This window comes from Crinia signifera, chromosome 5 (assembly GCF_055691185.1).
Source record: "Crinia signifera chromosome 5, ASM5569118v1, whole genome shotgun sequence".
NCBI lineage: Eukaryota > Metazoa > Chordata > Amphibia > Anura > Myobatrachidae > Crinia > Crinia signifera.
The window spans coordinates 243224948-243241148 of record NC_139221.1 but is presented as its reverse complement, the minus strand read 5'-3'; the positions used below and the strand labels follow the sequence as shown (position 1 = coordinate 243241148).

Sequence of the window (16201 nt, the reverse complement as noted above, 5' to 3'; positions counted from 1 at the left end):
TTGTATATTTTGAAGATGAAATAAAAAATTGTAGATTGTCTGGCAATCTTACTGTGAAAGTACACATGGTATTACATGGGTGTGTACCAATTTCCACTTTCACAACATGCACACTTGTTTCTACTCGTAATACATTTTATTGCAGTTTTCAGTTTTACTTATACTTCACCTTTATTATTCTCTTGTATTACCTATAGCAATTCTTCTAATAGACCACAAACCAAACCAACCTCCTTAATTTGGTAAGTTACAGGTTGTAATGAGCACCTGTAACAGACTAAGTGATCATAAAGCTTCTTGATACAGATGTCCGGGGAATTGAGACTGCCGGTTGCTATTAGCACTGGGATCCACTTAAATCATTTTTAGTTAAATTATGGATAATAATTTTACAGTTATATGAACGAGCCTTTCAACATTATTGTAGCTCCACAGTTGTAACATACTCTCTAACATAATACAAATTGAATTTTTATCTAATTTAAGCTTTAGAATTTTGAATACAATATCTTGAACACAGCAACTCTTTTCCCATAGGAAATGAGGTAATCTCAGTGAACTGCATATAATAAAATGTTTCAATCTGCAACGTGCAATTTGTTCTTTGGAGGAGTTATCCCATATAATTAGATTAATTAAAAAACAGATCGATTGATTTCCTGTGTTGACTAACCCAGTGGTTCGCAAACTTGGTCCTCAATGTGTCTTAAAATTACAGGTTTTAAGGATATTCATGCTTGAACACAAGCGACTTCATTAGAACCTCACTCAATTTTATTGTACCATCTGTGCAATAGCATGGATATCCTTAAAACCTGGACTCATAGCCAGATGAAGATCCACTCAGACCATACTGAACCCTGGGCCCCCCTGTCAGGGGGCCCTCCGGTCAGAGCACAGTGACATCACTAGCTCTCCTGATCCCTGTCCCAGTGTGTATGTAGCACAGCGGCTGCTGCTATTCTTGCATGTAATAAGATACATGATACGGTACAGTAGATTTCATTTTTCTATGTGTATTTTAATGTTGCTGTTTAAGTTGTCTTAATTTTATAAGTCATTTTGATTTTATTTTATATAGAAAACTATATAAAATAGTTGTCTCTCAGGCCCTTATTCTGGTTGGTGCGGATATGTCCGCGTGCGTTCGTTCCGCCGATGTTTTGTGTCTGCGCATGTGCAGAGGCGTCTCTGCGCATGTGCGAAAGGGACATATGTTCAAATGCCGCATGAATTGTTTACACTACGAACAGGGGGAGGAGAGGGGCGTAAAGGGCTGTTTGGCCTCATTAACATATGCATACGCCCCGTGTTTCATGGGCGTTCCAATGAAAACGCTGGGCGTACGTATGGTAATGCGGCCGTGACGCACATGTAGGGGGCGGACATATGACTTGGCCGGATGTCAGCTGCCCGCCCAGATCCCTGCTTTTGCACGGAGAAATGCCCGAGTGGTCTGAGCTCGCGGGAGCTGCCTGACCGCTCGGTCCTGCATTCGATGGTATGCGACCATCGAATGATGGGGAGGTTCCCAGAGATGGAGGAGGTGTATACATGAGAAATCCACTCGTGCTCCGTGCGGTCAGCGGCTTACCACATTCGGACGGAGTGAGCGATCCGTACAGAAGGCGGGGTTTAGGACGCACGGTCCTCCTGTAATGGGTCTTGTTGAGAGATAGGCCCAATCTAATATACACCCCACTCCTGTTACCAGCCCCCTCCCCACCCCCCTACATTAACCTTAATCTGGCAATGTCTGGAGACTGTTAGGGTGTCTTGATTATTGAGTCCGATTGTGCTGGTATTTCTGATCCTGCATCATCTCCATACCATGGTTAATCAGGAATCACTAGCGACAAGATGTATTACCATATTGTTTGCAGGTCCCCCACATCCTCTGCAATCCGTCAGCTTGCACAGCAACATTAACATATCAATTCATGTTTATTTCTCAATAAAGAAAAATCTGCAAAAATGTATATACAGTATACAGATGGAGCACCTGTCAGCCAGCCTTCACGATCCCCAGATGTCCTGAACTGGCACAGGCTGGTGGACAGGAGCTCCACCTGATGGAGACGCGCATCCCCATCAGCAAGGCAGTGGGTAGCGGCTTCACTGCCCGTCCCCGCTGCACGGAGACAGACAGAGAGTGGAAGCAGCTGGTGGGGGCTGCGGAGGACTATGGGGGAGCTGCAGGGAGGTGCAGGGGACCGGCGGTGGAGGATGGAATGGGGCGAGCGCATCTAGTGCACAAGTTGGCGAATGGCAATTATATCGCCAGGAGCAGCTCCATTGAAAGCTGCTCCATCTGTATCTGAACGAACTGTGTTTTCTTTTTAGATAGAACTTACATATTATGCAACACTTAACAGAGAATATTTTCCATTCACCTCACCCCAGTGAGCTTAGAATTTATAATCACTACCCTAAGGAAACACATAGGTTAATTTCATAAGGTTAATTTTATAAGAAGCCAATTAACCCAGCAGTATCTCTTTGGAGTGTGGGAAGAAACCAGAGCTCCCTGAGGAAACCCGTGCAAACACATGAATTCCACACAGATAAGACCATGGCTGGAATCAAAAACATAACTTCGGTGCTATGAGTCAGCAATGCTAACCACTGTGCCCCAGTGCCACCTGCAGAGTACATGTAGAAGGAACACATTTATATTTCTAATATTCCAAACTGTCCATATTTAATCATTTTCATTGTTTCACTGAATCTGTTTTGTTCTCTTAGCTCTTGTGCTCATGTAAAATAATGTTACACTTCTATACAGTCGAACCTGGTTAAGTGGGATCTCAAGGGACAGCGTGTTTATTCACACTTAGGGCCAGGTGCACTAAGCTTTAAAAGTGATAAAGTGGAGAGTTGTAAATAACCATGTCACAGATTGTGTTTGAAAAATGTCAGGTAGGAGCTGATTGGTTGGTTGTTTATCACTCTACATTTTATCAATTTTGAATCTTAGTACATTTGGCTCTTAAAAAGCAATTTGACTTATCCGGTTCAAGACTTGTTTGTCTCACTCAAATTACTAAAAATGTCAAGAAATCAACTGACTGTCAACCTTCCAATTGTCAGCCTAATGCTTGTGTCGACATTCCGACCCTGTCGACCGACTTCATGTGTTGACCTAAACCTTTTCAACCTTTAGTAGTCAACCTAATGTATGTCAACCCTCATACAGTCGACCATATGCCTGATGCTATTCTAGCATTATCTTAGTCATTAACCAACTTCGTATCATAATTAAACCCAAATAGAGTGCTTGACCCGTTAATTTGATTTTGTGAAAGTGTGTGTGTGTGTGTATGTGCGTAAGGGCGTGGCTTCACAGGGACGGGACATAGCCACATAATAGTACCATTTCATATTAGTGTCCTTTATTATCATTACACCACAAAATAGTACCACTTATACACGCTGTGCCAGGTAGAGCTCCTATGGCACAGTGCCAGGCAGAGCCCCTTGGACACACTGCCCCAGACTTACACACATCGTAACACACATGCTAGTTGCCACAGGGGGGATTACATGTTTGTTGCCCGGGGAGTTACATGATCATTGCAAAGGGGATTACATGCTCGCTGCCACGGGGATTATATGCTCATTGCCATGGGTAATTTACATTCTCATTGCCTGGGGGATTACCCTTATGCTCCTCCTATGGAAAGCTGCCTCCTCAGCTGCATTGGCAGAGCAGGCTGGAGTGTGGGCTGGCAGTTGTGCAACGGTGTGACTTCATCACATTACACATTACATAGCGCATATACGTGGAGGTGGGACCTGAAGCAGGGGCTTTGTAGCCACCAGGCGGTAAATCTGTGCGGGCGTGCCCTGTGTTAGAACACCCTGTAACAGCACAGTTACATCTTCTCAGTCATACGTTTAATACAATTAAAATGACTGTATTTCCCATAATTGTTGTGCTCAGTTCCCAATTATGAACAATGTGAAAACACATAAGGTAAGTTCTAGATTGCACAACAGCATCCATTCATTGATGGTGCGTGAATAACCTGGAATATTCCATACAACGTATATTGATACTGTACAGTTTGTATCTCTCAGGGATTAGTAGTAATAATGTTCTTCAGATCTTCAGACAGGCATGAAGATGAATAATCTTCAAGTTATCAACACAGGCAGCAAAAAGGATAATTCAAGAGCGTTGTGCATCATGCAATTATTGCAAATTCATAGGCTCTCTATTTATAGGGACAAAATCTATTTTCTAACCACTGTAGAAAGTCTGTAATGTGTTATCCACAAAAATATATAACCGCAGGGGTTCAATAATAGAGACTAAATAGACTGATGAAGCCAAGCTAATTGCATATGTTACAGATTTATTTTTATATCTAGTCTTCATCTTGTCATTTTACATGAAAAAAAGGTATTCTAGAAATATTATTGTTAAAAAGTATCAACTGTTAGGTTCACAGATTAGTATTTCAGTTTTAATTCTTCCATTATAAATTCAGTAACACAAGCCTAAATATATACACTATATATATATATATATATCTATATATATCTATATATAGATATATATCTATATATAGATATATATCTATATATAGATAGATATATTTATTTATTTATTAATTTACCCTTATGTGTTTTAGGCCTGAATATCCACTTACGCCTGAAATACTGTACTTCTGTTATTATATTGATATGCATAATTACATAACTTTTTTGTTTTGTTTTATTTTCCTGTATAGATGTAGTCATGCTCAACATTGCCATTCCAATCGCCACATGGAACATACTGTACGTGTCAATTGGCACAATCCGGTCACCATGCGCATGCTTCTAATTTGCTCACCTGGCTATAGAAAAGCTTTAAGCAGCAATGTCGTAGTGTGTCATTTCCAAGCCGCAAATGGGACTTTGTCATGCCAAACATGCATATCGTGGCAACAATTAACATGGCTACTTCTGTATCTTGCACATGATGTACCCACTGAATGTTAACAATTACATTGCCACCCTGTAAGCTTTTGTACTCACAGATGGGGAAAAAAAACAAATGCGTCTTCATAAACGTTGCTGTACAAGTGTACAAGAGCTTCTTTTTATAAACTCAAGGGAACATGCATCTGCAGAACGAGGTGATCACTAGTTTGATTTTTGTGGGGTTTTTTGTTTGTTGGGAAGGGTTATTGCAGCAATACTCCTTTTCTAAAGCTGTGTACACACGGGGGCGATAGGGGCTGAAATTGCTGGAAATATGGTCGCTGGCGACCATATTGCCAGTGATGGGAGTGTGCCCCGGCGATAAATCGCGCTCCCGTTTTCAGCCCCTTTCTTATCGCTGGATTCAGATGGATGAGTGATTTGAGAATTTAAAGAAGGTCTGGAAAATATACTGAAAGTGGCTGCAAATGATAGATATGACCAAAGACAATGGAGTCAAATCAACAAGAAGCACATATGGAATCAGCACATATAGGGGTATATTCAATGATCCTTGCATGCTGTGAGAGCGAGCAGTGATGAGTGCTCGCTGTCACAGCTCGTACTGTCAGTATTCAACTGAGCCCCTGCACACGCCTTCGCTAGGTTTTTGCAGCAACGGAGAAAACGGCGTGTGGGGCCGCTAAAACAGCGAGGCTTGCGGCTAAATGCAGTGGACTCACTGCATTAGCTGTGTGCCTCGATGTTTGGGGAAATCCTCCCTGTCCTCTGACAGCAAGGATTACCTCGCAAGCTCCTGCGACCAGCTAATTACCTCTGCTGCTCCCCCAGCAGAGGTTCCCTTTCATCAGCGACCATCTCTGGTCGCTGATGAAAAGGAGAAACTGAGCAATATATTGCTCAGCAATATATTGCTAGCAATATATTGCAGAGCAATATATCTCCCCCGTATGTACGGGCTTTACTCCCAAGGAGAAGCTGGAAGGGTGCCTGTATCGGTCAAATAATTAGCGTCATCCCAGTGAGTCTGCCTATTTTTTAAATACTGACAATATTGTAAAAGACAACACCTACATGGTTTCGCCTTTTAAGCTATTTTTTTAATGGTCACATGGAGTTGTTTTACTTATCGCATGCGCAGTCTAGTCCCAAAATCCCGGCAATTTTAGGACCAAATCCCGGGTTCCTGACGATTTTGGGATTGGCCACCCTAATCGTGGGTGAATAATGTGAGATATAGTTGTTTTCTGTCACGGCCGAAGATTCTGATGAGGTCGTGTGGTGCTCAGGGACTGAGGAGGAGGCAGTAGTAGGGTTAAAACGAGCAGGTTTAATAAAGGCTGTCATACAGGACTCAAATACTTCTTTGAGAACAACTGTAATAGGAATCAAAGTAAATGGCAAACGATAAATGTCCAGAAGACAATGAGGATGAATGTCCAGAAGACAATGAGGATGAATGTCCAGAAGACAATGAAGAAGAAAATCCTGATGAAGAGATGAAAAGATGGTGGCAAATAGAGGATCCGGAACTGGAAGAAGATGGGAGGTGACTGCGGCTGGAGGTAGCTGAAGAGGAGGTCTTTGGGAAATCCAGGAGGAAGCACCCAAGGGTACCAGAGAGAAGCTGGCGACCAGCGTGACTGGAAAGGAGCACTGGATCTGAAGCCAAAGCGAGCTGACGGACACAGCTGGGATAGCAAGGACACAATGAGTCAGGAGCCTTCCAGGAAGTGCACGGCACAGAAGACTCTTTGCACTGACACTGAGTTACCTGGGCAGATCCTCTATATGCATAGAAGGCGGCTGCCATTGGCTATCACAGTGGAACAGGTGTGCAGCTCTGACCTGGCCCAATCCCCTGTTTGCCCTTAAGCAAGATGGCGGCGCTGGTCTCACGGCACCCATAGCCTAGAGTGAGACCACGCTGCAGACTTCCATGCTGCCCTCCAACACTGCCGGACCTTTGCCTGCCGCCTCACCTGACATGGAGGCCGACACACGCCAGCCGACTGCGGACACGGACGGGTGAGTACAGGACCCGCCGTGTACCGCCGCGGCGGCGCGTGACAGTTTTCTCCAACGTGGAAGGTTACTGCAGTGATTTAGTAGTATATCTGTAACGTGGTAGGTAATACTGATTGGTTATTTTGTATGAGGGGTATCGGTATTCTTCTCCAAACAGGACCACAAGCAAGCAGAAACTAAGCACATAGAGTACATTAACACAGACAGGTGGCGAGTGCTGTAAATCTAATAAAATTAAACGTAGGACAGAGACTAGCAACTGTATTGAGCAACTGTATTCCTTTGTGGTGTAACTGTCATTTAGGACCTTGTCCCAACTGTAGAGTGTTGCAGTATGTCTCTCTTCATATTGCTGTGCTAGAAGGGAGCCACCCAGTGTAAAGAGGAAGCAGTTTGATGATAACCTAACACTGTCAAACGTGATGCCTACTCTATGGCCCGTATTCAATGCAGCCAGTGAGGGGGTTAAACGGTGGGGATTGCTGAAAAAAAGTGACCCTCGCCATTTAACCCCTGCATCAGCCGCTAACCCTATTCTATGTTGCGAGGGAATCCTTTCTGTCAGAGGACAGGAAAGATTTCCCCAAACATTGAGGCACACAGCTAATGCTTCCTTCTGAAGAAACCACCGTGTATATTCTGCGGAGAAACACGTCAAGGATTCCCCATTTAGGCTTTCTCTAACCCAGCTCTCACCTGCTGTGACTCCTCGCTACCCCCGGACGTTGCACACTAAAGAAAGAGACATCTCCTCTTTAAAAACGGTGAACCGCCGAAAAAGCGCCTGCAAAACTTGAATCCGGACACGGAGGACCTATCCATCAACACAGGTCAGTGAGGTTGCTCCCCGCCACGCTACAAACACCACAGGCTTGCTGTCATCAGCTGGAGCCAGGCGGGTAGAAGTGAACCCGCACCGGAGGATATCGCAGGGACTGCATAAGTGAATTTATCACATAAGAGGTACTGGTCTCACGCTATACACTAATGCTAATTACCTCCTGGGAGCCCCTTATCAAATAAGGAATATTTGAAATTATTTGGATGCTCACAATCTCCAACTAAAGAGCCATAAGGATCTCCTATTTATTTGGCTTAATAAAAATCCAATCCATTTACCCTGAATTATATACAGGGCCAACACTGACTGACTTTCTATACCTATTTTCTGTGCAGGAATATTGTCTTTAGAGCTGGGTCCATTAATAATCCATAAAGAGAAATCATTGGCTAATACCCTTATTGTGTCCCCTTTGGGATAATAATTTTTACTGTGATATTGTGTATCATATTTTATATGTAAAAAATTTTCTGTCTTTCTTTTTTAATATATAATAAATCTTTATATGAATGTTTTGAACTAACTTTTCAGATGTGTGGCGCTCTCTTTTGAGTCAGATATATCTAGAGTATATATATATATTTATACAAAGTTGATTGATTTTTATCTCCTAATTAATTTTTCTATTTTTAAGCGGCAATCTCCAGAATTGCCTTTGGGAGCATCCTTAACACATTTTTTATTACCAATACAAATTGGTATAAAGATTGAGTAGTAGAGCATACAGTATATAGCATTATCGCGCCTGATTGTTGTTCTTATAATTTTAATGCAGTAAGTCCACTGCATTTAGCCGCAAGCCTAGCTGTTTTAGCGGCCCCACACGCCGTTTTCTCTGTTGCTGCAAAAACCTAGTGATGGTGTGTGCAAGGGCTCAGTTGAACACTGACTCAGCACTCAGAACTCGCTCTCACAGCATGCAAGGATCATTGAATATACCCCTATATGTGCTGATTCCATGTGCTTCTTGTTGATTTGACTCCATTGTCTTTGGTCATATCTATCATTTGCAGCCACTTTCAGTATATTTTCCAGACCTTCTTTAAATTCTCAAATCACTCATCCATCTGAATCTAAGTAGCTTCTTATCCAGTATTCTTCCATATGTTAAAGCAGTGAATTGAAGATCAGATATGGGGACTGTCGTTGTGTAACACAGCTGAGTTCAGGTCATTGGACAGAAATTTAAAGCCACAAGATTTGGAGAGCAAGCGTGCATGGACTGAACAATGGGCTGAAGAAAGGATCAGAACAGAATAAATATATGCTGTCAGTATTGGATTAGTGAACTGTACTCTAGGTAATTTTTAGGTTGCAACATTTACATTTTGAGTGGTAAGTAGGGAAAAAGAAATTGTTTCTAAATGGCAGGGTTACCATGGCAACAGTAAATTACTGTGCAAGTAGTATATTCAGAAAGGTTTATGCTACTGTAAATTGTTCAGAACATTCCATTATTCCATATATATTACTTTAATCACTGCCCTGGCATAGGACTAGAATTATTGGCTCTGCATTTAGAAGAATCACACTTTTTAAAAAGTGCTCTTCAAAAACCAGATGCAGGAATAACATGTATGCTGGAATTAAGATGGCAGTATTTGCAGTTCTCGGTTAAATCAAGAGCAACATCTGCAAATCAGTTTAAATACAGTAAATACTATCTGCTTAATGTGTAACTTTATTTGCATAGTCTTATGAAATGTATCGGTTTGGAAAAGGAATATATTAACCAAGCCACAAACACAGGCAGCTGCTGAAATCCCTATTTGTAAGCATTGGTGTGTTCTGGAAGATTATGAGAAAGTAATAATTGTAAGAAAAGAAAAGAAATACAATTTTTTGTGATTTAAGAATTTTGTATATGTGTATAGGAGAAATAGGTTTCATTAATGAGAAGCAAACCCTCGAAGACTAACATGCACCTTATGTATCATGAAGGAAATTTGAAGGTCGAAATGATTGATCTTCTGCCCAAAAAGTCTTTACTTCTGGTTGGTTTGCAAAAGCAAACTCCTTCTTTAATGGAATCTGAATTGAACCTATTGCTTAGAGCTTATTATACTCCTAAGATCTGATTCCTGTCGGAATCTCTGATAACTCGAATTCTTTAAAATGTACCTCCCGTGAAGCAGATATAGGGGGTGATTCTGGTTGATTTGCAAAAGCAAATTCCTTCTTTAATAGACAAAACCATGCTGCACAATGCTGAGCTAACGCTGCTTAGTGAGTCAACCAGAATGAACTCCTTAATTTGGGAAAAGAGAAAAAAACACACCCACCAGATGGTCCATTCCTGGGAGGCACTAAACACACAGTACATTTTGGTCCAGAGAGCCTGGCTTGTTAATATTAGGGTAGAAATCTGTAGACATCTCACATGCCCTGAATAGGAGCATCTATGAAAGAGCAAACCAAGTGTGTTTTGCTACTGCCAGGCCCCAGACATGCCTGGGCCTATGTAATATGTACCTTCCATTCCTGCCCATTTGGAAACAACAGTATTACAGGTGGAGCTGATCTCATCTAGCCCTTTAATAGGAATAAGTGAGCCAGAGCTGTCAGACTTAATCCTATGCTAATCCCCTACTGTATTGTTCTATGTATTGTATTGTAGCTGACAACAATAGGCCTTGGATAGCCATGGCTCACCAGGGCTATCCAGAAACGGCTAGTTGAGGAAGGGTCCATCTGTATACTGTATGCATCAACTGAAGGGTTAAAGTTAGATTTCTTTCACCCACAACAAAGACTCAGCTAAACATTTTGTGTAAGACAAAAGTAGATCAATACTGTACTTTGCTCAGAGCAATTATAGACACTTAGCATCCAGATAAAAAATAAGCATGTCATGAAACAAAAGCTGTTACGATTTAAGGACAATTTCATACTTGGATACCTAATACTTAAGCAGGCATAATTGATACTTCCTGTAGCTTTATTATGGTCGTCTATATTTGACTGCAGAGATGGGTTATTATTGAAATGTATTTTGCAGATTTTTTTCTGGAAAACAAGAGTTCAGATGAATATTGTATTGGGGCAGAGTAACAGAGGTGATGAGTCACAAACAAATGAAGAGATAGCATTATGGATGCTTGCATAGGATGTATACAGGGTAGAATGTGCCTATATCTGTCTGTGATCTTGCGAGCAGTGCCCAAAACTGCAATATGACTGACATGCTATGCCTGTTTGGGGGCAGAACAGGGACACTGATTTCAACAAAATTAGGTATTGTTAGCTTATGTATTGAACCACCCTCATACAGCCCCTCTATATAGTCCGCATTGTTTGCATATCTTCTCTTTTCACATTCACACAAGCCACTTATCCCAAGAACCATTGCAATCTCCTGGATTGTTTACAATATGTATCACTTACCTTAAATCAAACTTCTATTGTAAGCTTGTGATCAGGGCCCTTTTGCCTCTACAGTATGTACTGCAGTGCGTCTTAAACTCAGTCCTCAAGGCACAATAAACAGTCCTGGTTTTTGTGATATCTATGCTTAAGTACAAATGTTTAAATCAAAATAAGTCAGAAACTGTGCTCAAGTATTTAAGGACTAGTCAATATTGCTGGAATAAGGGATGTGTAACAGGGGCAGCCATTGTGGGGGGGGGGGGCATAAGGGGCCCACACACTGTGTTTTCTTCATTAACAGCAGCTGCCGAGGAGCTACCACATGCACAGTCATGCAGGATAGTAAAGGGAAATCCTGTGAGATAGTAACTGTGAGTTGCAGGAATGTGCAGCATCTACGCCATGTCTCTGGCTATGCTGCTTATTTGTGATTGCCATTGTGTTTATGTGTGTCACACTTTTGTCTGTGTGTGTGAGGGGGGGGGGGGTTGGCAGTAGTTTTAGTGGATGACCCCCAGCACATTTGTTGTACTGGGCCCCCACCAGCCTTAATCCAGTCCTGTCTGTTAGTGTGTCCTGATTACTGTATTTGGGAGCCCCTGATGTACTGTAAATCTATTAAACCTGGGTCTTGTCTTGTTCATATTTTGTAGCCAATTGTAAATTAAAATTAAGTAATATAGTTTTTCAATACACAAATATGTTGCCTAACCCATTGCTAACATCATTGTAATGATGCAAATATAGCTCAGGAGACAAATTACTATACAGCAGTATTAGCATAACAATTAAAACACATTCAGCCAATTACAAGTAGCTACCAATATTATTCATCATCACAAGTTTACATTAAACAAAGGTCCAAGCACTCACATGTAATCCACCTCCAACAGGGCTGCCCCTAGAAATGTTGGGGCCTGGGACTGATATCTGGTCCCCACTCACACACACACCCTCATGAAGTAAAATGGAGTTGCGTTCCACAGTTACAGGATAACACCATTATAGTATCTTTTTAATTTTACTGTTTCCCTCTGAAAAAATGGTGGTTTGCCCCACTACAATGAGGAAATAACAATGGTGGTGCAAGATGATGAGTAAAACTCGCATGAAGGCTCTTCCGACTTCCGGTTTCGGATGCCGAATGGGATGCGTTCCACGGACGGCTTTTCTGACACAGAGCATTATTTCATACATAGAAAAATGTAAATCAACTCTTCAAATTTCGCACGACAAACATGAGAATTTATGTATTTCTGGGTGATATAAAACGAACATAATAAGTAAGAACAGTCTTTTAAATCAGTGACCCTTTGACCAAGTAGTAATTAGGAGATGACATACAGTATAAGATACATTTTTTTACACATCCAGGTCACTGCCTGAGAAAGGGAAATAAGTTTCCCGATACACGTTGCAGCTAGAACTTGGAGTGTGCAAACATCACAAAGGAGATTATCTGGGCTGGTGGGATTCCAGGAGTTCTGACAGGTGTGGTATTTTTTCCGGAGAAACCTAGGCCATATCAACAGACCACCTTGCAGGTGCTTCAATCAACCAATATCTGGTAAACTGCCATCAGTCCCCGAGCATATTTTAAGGAATTATTTTTATCAGTATTAATTTTTAAATGCATTGTGTTATGTAATAAATTCTGTTTACTTGGATATACTACTCTATGTATGGCCCTTATTCTGGTTCACTCGCAAAGGCAAATTCCTTCTCAAATGGACAAAACCTAGTGCACTGCAGGTATGCAGAAGTATTAGATTTGGGTGGGGTTTTACTTCAAAGTGAGATCTATATTGCACTGTAAAAATAAAGCAGTCAGTATTTTCCCTGCGCAGAAACAAAATAACTCACCCAAATCTAATTCTCTCTGCACATGTTACATCTGCCCCACCTGCAGTGCATATGGTTTTGTCTATCTGAGAAGGAATTTGCTTTTGCGAGTGAACCAGAATAGGGGCATATATGTAATTTTATGTCTTCCTTTATTTGGTCCCTGAAGTAAACATATAGCCCCTGTGGGGTGAAGACGATTAAGCTAAGGGAAGTTTTGTTTCATCATACTCTTTATTACCCACTTTGAACCTATCTCCATGTACACACCTATTGGAGATGGTTGGGTGTTTGGTATCACCATATACAGTTATAAGTGCATAACTCATTTAATGGTGGCTCTCAGCACTTGCAGTGCTCGTCACAGGTTCTATTTCCCCTCTATGGGGGTCATGGACCCCCACAAGGGCAAATAACCCCATAACTCAGAATCATGACTGTCAGGCTTTTAATAGTCGGAATTCTACTGACCGTCAAAATCCCATGTCGGGAGGCCATCCGGCACCTTGCAACTGGACAAATGGATAGATACAGTACTAGAGGTCCTACTAGGTAGCGTATCTGGAAATTTCAGCAATAAGAAACCCCTGTCTATGAGCATGAAACCCCTGGCAATGATCATTTAACTCCTATCAATAAACATGAAACCCCTGGCAATGAGCATGAAACCCCTGGCAATGAGCATTTAGGTAAAAAAAAAAAATTATGGGACGGGGAGGGGAGGGGGGCAGAAACTTTTCTGTCAGGAAGGTGCAACATTTCTAGTTAAGCCACTGATTCTACTATATAATTAAATAAAAAAATACATAGATTATTAAATATCAAGATTCCCGCTGTATCTTACAAAATAAAGAATGCTTACTATGTTGACAATGTACTTTATCTAAAAGCATGACATGCCCATAAACATCACATAAATCTTAATTCTATAAGTATTGTTCAATAAATAAAAAATGAAATGATACCACTCCGAATAAAAGCTTTCCTTCTGACAATCCTCGGTGACATGAAAATAATGTAAGTGTAGACATACAAAGATGCTTTTAACTCAGATACAAATCATTTCAGTCTATCAGTTTTATGAGGTATTCTTGTACATAAACTTTCAAAACTCCAGAGGTCTCTTCATCAGACAGCGCATTGGATGTCACCAAAATACCTTGCAAGACTGATAAATTGGTCTATTAAAATACAACATTACCAGTGAAGCAGTGTGATCATTCTGGGACAACGTACATATGCTGTATGCATTGGAAATCACAGTCAAACAACTGGAAGGTGATGACGCTCACTTGGAATTAACTGCAGAAAATAATGTCATATTAATTATATCATTCTGTTTTAATCAGAAGGAGTTAAATATATTTCTGCTGTTTCTGGGAAAGGTCGGAGAAAAAGAGCATATTCTCATTGAACCAGCTGAGCCATATTAATAATAATAATAATAATAATAATAATACTAAAGGTCTATACACATGGAGTAATATATTGCTCAGCAATACTGTATATTGCTCAGTAATATATTGCACAGTGTCCTGTTTTCAGCAGCAGCAAATATTATCTTGAAAAATGCGCCAGCCAAACGAAACGCATTGACCCTCTGCAGCCTGGGAACTTCCTCCCAGCCTCCTGCCTCACCCGACGCAGAGCCACAGCTGTCGTAAGAAGATTGACATCCCCATCAGGCGCCCGCAAGTACTGGACGGAGTGGGGAGCAAGTGTCTAACAACACTTGCTGCCGCCAACACCCCACACCACCAACGGCCTTGCTCTTAGAGGTAGGGAAAGAGATCAGGTTCTCAAGCAACTTAAATCAATGCTAAAAGAGTTGTAAACATTTGAAATAACATTTTTTTTTAACAGGTGGATTTTTCTCTATTCTTTGTTTTATCTCAGTCTTGCTGTTTCACATATTATTGCCACTTTTTTATGCTCATAATTTAGCACTCATCTCATCCCTGGAATTAACCCTTTTTTATTGAGCAGCTTCACATATAGCGCAGTGCTTACCCCCATTATGGGTATGGATCGTTAGCTCACTGCACTCAGGATACTATTTTATTCTCCCTCCATGCCCTAGTGGATGGTAGGGCATGGAATACCTCCTGTTCTGGAACCACAGTGGGGAAAAAATAAAAAAAAAACATGTCAACCTTCGCCAATTGTCAACCTTCTGCCAGTCGACCAAAGAACGCCGTTGACCTTCAGTCCCTGTCCACCTTCTGCCTGTCTACATTCCAGTGTCGACCTAGGGAGTGTCGACCTCTCTTGGGCTGACCTAGTGACCATCCCCCCCCCCCACATTGTAATGCTTATTAAAAGCTTGACAAATGAGTAGGCTGTAGTAGCAGCTGCTTCTGATACCAGGGCTCTGCTTATCATTAGGTCAGCAGAGGTATCTAACAGCAGCTTTGGAAAGGCGGCAACATTTAGGGAGCTAGTTTATAAATACACATTTTCATGCTGTAAATGTAACTTTAGGGCTTATACACAATTACTACATGAAGGACATGAAAGTGAAACTTTGGGTCTGTTTCCCAGTTGAATATGCTGTATGCCTCTTCAAGCAGCATGAAGGCTACCCTGCCCACCCACCCACCCCCCCGCCCCCCGCCCCCCACACACACACAAACAAACATACACAAACAAAACAAACATACACATGTATGGGGTATTCAATGTTTCCCGATTTTTCTTATCTATTCAATGTTTGACGTTTAAAGATGGATCAACATCTGCAGAAAATAATAAAAAAAGGCTGCATTTTTTACTAAAACACATGGACCAGAGAGTAATTCGCTGATCCACGTGGTTTTTAGACCGTGACGATTTTTCCAACATTTAAAAATCGGCACTTGGATTGAATAGGTCGAATTTAATTCATCTGAAAATCAGGAAAAAGTGCAGATTTTCTGACTGTCAGAAAGACCGGCATGGATTAAATACCCCCCATAGTCTGGGCACAGTCACAATGAGGTGCACAGACCTAGTCTAGATCACCATTTGTCTCCTTGCTGCCTCCTGTTCTTTTGACTAAAGAACTGAAAATATTTTATCTGAGGTTGAAATTAAAATAGTCCACCAACTAGAACATAGCCAAGTAATGTTAGAATTTTTCCCTATTATCAAATCAAAGTTCTACTTTAAATCATGCCAGTAACAAGCCTTAAGGTAAATAAACATGGAAAACTT

At 41.3% G+C, this 16201-nt stretch overlaps 1 protein-coding gene across 4 annotated transcripts in view; it reads right to left on the bottom strand.

The window, feature by feature from the left end:
* Window positions 1–16201, bottom strand: part of ZNF385D (zinc finger protein 385D) — a 304400-nt gene that overhangs the window by 57173 nt on the left and 231026 nt on the right. The gene's annotated exons all lie outside the window — the stretch shown is intronic.